We start from the raw sequence: 6,281 nt of genomic DNA on the forward strand, positions 1-6,281 counted from the left end.
TTTCAGTCTGAGTGAGTGTGGATGTGTGAAAGAGTGTGCCCGGAAATAAAATATCCCATCCAGGATTGGTACCTGCTTTGTACCCTGCGCTGCTGGGTTAGGCTCCGACTACCCAAGACCGTGAACTGAAATCAGTGTATTGGGAATTGAATAAATGAATGAGCACAAATTATTGCCAAATAAAAATTTGTATAGAACACTCATACAAATGCATGACAATAAATGATGCAATCCCAAAGTGCTCAGTGAGCCCACGATATGTTATTGTTTGGTTTTGAACTGCATGGTGGTAGGAGAGGCTCCTCAAAATTTTTGCTTTGCAAACATTTATTTCATGACTTAACCTACCATTTTCATGACCACCGTCACTCACTGATTCACCAAAAATTGAGGAAATAATTCTTGTTTTTATTAATATTTTATAAATATATTGATGTATGTATAGTTCACAGTTCAGTGTATAATATTTAGAAGTGTTTGGCTTCTATTTATAAGTTTGGTGATATTTTTATGACTAGAAATATGCCATAGGAGCTTAACTCTTGTTTATGTCAGTTAGCCTATGTAGTTTCCTTACATGCCGTTTTGCTTAAACTCAGTTTCCAAGGGCCAAAGATGACATTGAGGACTACTTATTGTGTATATAATACATATCATAGGAGGCAGGGCCAAGAAGGCCGACTAGGAACAGTGGCATTCAGATGCTCCCATCGAATAAAACCATAATAAGCATGTGAGCCCTTCACTGGCAACCAGATTCTCTCATCAGAACTGACTCGGAGGCTGGCATGACCCACGGAGAGAAGGAAGAACAGGGTGGTGCAGTGGCCCACCTGAGAGCCACACAGGGCAGGGGACCCTCCTCCCCCCCAGCCAAGGGAGGAAGTGAGTGAGCATTGGGAATTGAATAAATGGATGAGCACAAATTATTGCCAAGTAAAAATTTGTAAAGAATAGAACACTCATACAAATGTATGAAAAAGCAAGGAAACCATGCTTTTTCCACGGAACTGTGTAACCAATGGATCAGAAGATCCCGCTCACTAACCCACACCATTGGGGCCTAGCGTCCCAACCCTGGAACACACAGATTCTCAACAGCCTCTCAGCTGGAATCTGTTTAAGCCTACTGAACTCCTGGGGAGAGGGGTGACCAGTACCACAGCTGTGATTTCCTGCTGTGTAAGCCTGTTTGAGCTCCTTGGGTGAGGGACAGCAGCCAGTACTGGGACTCGCAACTGCCTAACACGCTAAGCTCCCTGGGCGGCTGAAGAGCTGCATACGTCTGTATAGCTAAAGGCTGTGCTTTTCCCCTGCTGAAGCTAGGGAGGCTGGACAGCTTGGTCCCAAGACTTGTCCCCCACAGTCCAACAAGCTGGCTGTGGCAATCTGTGGCCAGAGTGCCTCCTCAGGCCTGACCCTGACTCATACTTCCTCATCTGGTGGGGCTTCCCTGCAGGAACTCCAATAACTCCAGTCAGAGGCTGAGGGACAGAACCCAGGTATCCTTGGGCCTGAGCCCTAAGGGGAAGGGGTGGCCACAGTCTGCAATCCAGCAGCCTTAGCCTTTCCTCCTGGTAGTTCTAAGGAATCAGGGCAGCCCAGACAAGTGGGTTTCCCCCTCAGGATGCACAAACCCTCCACCAAGGGACAAAGTGCCTCATTAAACGGGTCCTGTTCCCCATGCTGCCCAACTGGGTGAGACCCTCTAACAGGGATTGTCAGAAACTTTACACAGGAGTGATCCTACTGGCATCAGTTTGGCGCCTCTTGAGGTCACAGGTCCCAGAAGAAGGAACAGGCACCAATCTTTGCTCCTTGAGTGACATCTCCAGGCATGGGAATGCATAAGATGAATAGGGCCTGAAGTTAACCCCCAGCATACTGGAGCACGCTATAGAAGAGGGACCTGACCACTGAAAGAAAAACAAACAAGCAGGAAGCAACAACAACAACAAAACAACAAAAGCCCCCACAAACCCCCATCCAAGGGTCAGCAGCTTCAAAGACCAAAACTAAGCAAATTCACAAAGCTGAGAAAAAATCAATGAAAAAATGCTGAAAACCCAAAAGGCCAGAGCGCCTCTTCTCCTCCAAATGATCTCAGTGTCTCTCCATCAAGGGCACAGAAATGGATGGAGGATCAGATGGATGAATTGACAGAAGTAAGCTTCAGAAGATGGGTAATAAAAAAACTGTGCTGAGCTAAATGAGCATGTTCTAACCCAATGCAAAGAAGATAAGAACCATGATAAACGGATAGAGGAATTACTAACTAGAATAACCAGTTTAGAGAGGAACATGACCTCATGGAGCTGAAAACTACAGCACCAGAACTTCGTGAAGCATACACGAGTATCAATAGCCAAATCAACCAAGTGGAAGAAAGGATAACAGAGTTTGAAGACCACCTTGCTGAAATAAGGCATGCAGACAAGACTAAAGAAAAAATAATAAAAACGAATGAACCAAGCCTTCAAGAAATATGGGACTTCATAAAAAGACTGAAACTACAATTGATTGGAGTACCTGAAGGAGACTAGGAGAATGTAAACAAGCTGGAAAACACACTTCAGGATATTATCTAGGAGAACTTCCCAAACCTAGCAAAACAGGTCAACGTGCAAATTCAGAAAATACAGAGAACACCATTAAGATACTCCACAAGAAGATCAACCCTAAGACACATAATCATCAGATTCTCCAAGGTGAAAATGAATAAAAAAATGTTAAGGGCAGCCAGAGAAAAAGACCAGGTCACTTATAAAGGGAAGCTCATCAGACTAACAACAGACCTCTCAGCAGAAACTATAAGCCAAAAGAGATTGGGGGCCAATATTCAACATTTTTAAAGAAAATAATTTTCAACCCGGAACTTCATATCCAGCCCAACTAAGCTTCATAAGTGAAGGATAAATAAAATGCTTTTCAGACAGGCAAATGCTGAGGGATTTTGTTAACACCAGGCCTGCCCTGCAAGAGCTCCTGAAAGAAGCACTCAATATGGAAAGGCAAAATCGGTACCAGTCACTGCAAAAACCACACCAAAATATAAAGACCAATGATACTATGAAGAAACTGCATCAACCAGTGTGCAAAATAACCAAATAGCAGCATAATGACAGGATCAAATTCACACATAATAATATTAACCTTAAATGTAAATGGGCTAAATGTCCCAATTAAAAGATGCAGACTGGCAAATTAGATAGAGTTAAGACCCATTGTTATGCTGTATTCGGGAGACCCATCTCATGTGCAAAGACACATATAGACTCAAAATAAAGGGATGGAGGAAAATTTACCAAGCAAATGGAAAGCAAAAAAGCAGGGTTTGCAATCCAAGTCTCTGACAAAATAGACTTTAAACCAACAAAGATCAAGAAAGACAAAGAAGGGCATTACATAATGGTAAAGGGAACAATTCAACAAGAAGAACTAACTATTCTAAATATATATGCACCCAATACAGGAGCAACTAGATTCATAACCAACAAGTTCTTAGAGACCTACAAAGAGACTTAGACTCCCACAAAATAATGGGAGACTTTAACACCTTACTGTCAATATTAGACAGATCAATGAGACAGAAAATTAACAAGGATATTCAGGACTTGAACTCAGCTCTGGATCAAGTGGACCTAGTAGACATCTACAGAACTCTCCACCCCAAATCAACAGAATATACATTCTTCTCAGTGCCACATGGCACTTATGCTAAAATTGACCACAAAATTGGAAGTAAAACACTCCTCAGCAAATGCAAAAGGAACAGAAATTTAACAAACAGACTCTCAGACCACAGTGAAATCAAGATTAAGATTAAGAAACTCACTCAAGATTAAGAAACTCACTCAAAACCACACAATTACATAGAAATTAAACAACTTGCTCCTGAATGACTACTGAGTAAATAACAAAATTAAGGCAGAAATAAAGTAGTTCTTTGAAACCAATGAGAACAAAAAGACAATGTACCAGAATCTCTCGGACACAGCTAAAGTAGTGTTAAGAGGGAAATTTATAGCACTAAATGCACACATCAGAAAGCTATAAAGATCTTTAATCAACACCCTAACATCACAATTAAAAGAGCTAGAGAGACAAGAGCAAACTAATCCAAAAGCCAACAGAAGACAAGAAATAACTAAGATTAGAGAACAGTTGAAGGAGATAGAGACATGAAAAACCCTCCAAAGAGTCAGTGAATCCAGGAGCTGGTTTTTTGAATAAATTAACAAAATAAATAGACCGATAGCTAGGCTAATAAAGAAGAAAAGAGAGAAGAATCAAATAGACACAATAAAAAATGATAAAGGGGATATCACCACCTACCCAACGGAAATACAAACTACCATCAGAGAATAGCATAAACACCTCTATGCAAATAAACAAGAAAATCTAGAAGAAATGGATAAATTTCTGGACACATACACACTCCCAAGACTAAACCAGGAAGAAGTCGAATCCCTGAATAGACGAGTAACAAGTACTGAAATTGAGGCAGTAATTAACAGCCTGCCATCCAAAAAAAAAAAAAAGAAAAAAGAAAAAGCCCAGGACCAGATGGATTCACAACCAAATTCTACCAGAAATACAAAGAGAAGCTGGTACCATTCCTTCTGAACCTATTCCAAACAATTGAAAAGAAGGGCATAACTCATTTTATGAAGCCAGCATCACCCTGATACCAAAACCTGGCAGAGACACAACAAGAAAAAAAATATTTTAGGCCAATATTCCTGATGAACATTGATGCAAAAATCCTCAATAAAATATTGGCAAACCGAATCCAGCTGCAAATAAAAAAAACTTATCTACCACAATCAAGTTGGCTTCATCCCTGGGATGAAAGGTTAGTTCAACATATGCAAATCAATAAAGGTAATCTATCACATAAACAGAACCAAAAACAAAAACCACGATTGTCCCAATAGATGCAGAAAAGGCCTTTGATAAAATTCAAAATCCCTTCATGTTAAAAACTCTCAATAAACTAGGTATTGATGCAACATATCTCAAAATAATAAGAGCTATTTATGACAAACCCACAACCAATATCAGATTGAGTGGACAAAAACAGGAAGCATTCCCTTTGAAAACCGGTACAAGATAAGGACACTGTCTCTCACGACTCCTATTCAACATAGTATTGGAAGTTCTGGCCAGGGCAATCAGGCAAAAGAAAGAAATAAAAGGTATTCAAATAGGAATAGAGGAAGTCAAATTGTCTCTCTGTTTGCAGATGACATGATTTTACATTTAGAAAACCTCATCATCTCAGCCCCAAAACTCCTTAAACTGATAAACAATTACAGCAAAGTCTCAGGATATAAGTCAGTATTCAAAAATCACAAGCATTCCTTTACACCAACAAGCAAACAGAGAGCCAAATCATGAATGAACTCCCATTCACAGCTGCTACAAAGTTAATAACATATTTAGGAATACAGCTAACAAGGGATGTGAGGGACCTTGTCAGGGAGAACTACAAACCACTGCTCAAGGAAATAAGAGAGGACACAAACAAATGGAAAAACATTCCATCCTTATAGATAGGAAGAATCAATATCATGAAAATGGCCATACTGCCCATAGTAATTTATAGATTCAATGCTATTCCCATCAAACTACCATGGACATTCTTCACAGAATTAGAAAAAACTACATTAAATTTAATATGGAATCAAAGAAGACCCCTATAGCCAAGACAATCCTAGACAAAAAGAACAAAGCTGGAGGCAACGTGCTACCTGACTTCAAAGTATACTACAAGGCTATAGTAACCAAAACAGCATGATACTGTTACCAAACAGACATATAGACCAATGGAGTAGAACAGAGACTTCAGAAATAACAGCACACATCTGCAACCATCGGATCTTTGTCAAACTTGACAAAAACAAGCAATGGGGAAAGGATCTCCTACTCAGTAAACGGTGCTGGGAGAACTGGCTAGCCATATGCAGAAAACTAAAATTGGACCCCTTCCTTATACCTTATATAAAATTAACTCAAGATGGATTAAAGACTTAAATGTAAAACTCAAAACCATACAAACCCTAGAAGAAAACCTAGGCAATACCATTCAGGACATAGGCATAGGCAAAGACTTCATGACAAAAACACAAAAAAGCAATTGCAACAAAAGCCAAAATTGACAAATGGGATCTAACTAAACTAAAGAGTTTCTGCAGAGCAAAAGAAGCTATCATCAGAGTGAACAGGCAGTCCACAGAATGGGAGAAAACTTTTGCAATCTACCCATCTGACAAAGGTCT

This window comes from Gorilla gorilla, chromosome 4 (assembly GCF_029281585.2).
Source record: "Gorilla gorilla gorilla isolate KB3781 chromosome 4, NHGRI_mGorGor1-v2.1_pri, whole genome shotgun sequence".
NCBI classification, from domain to species: Eukaryota; Metazoa; Chordata; class Mammalia; order Primates; family Hominidae; genus Gorilla; species Gorilla gorilla.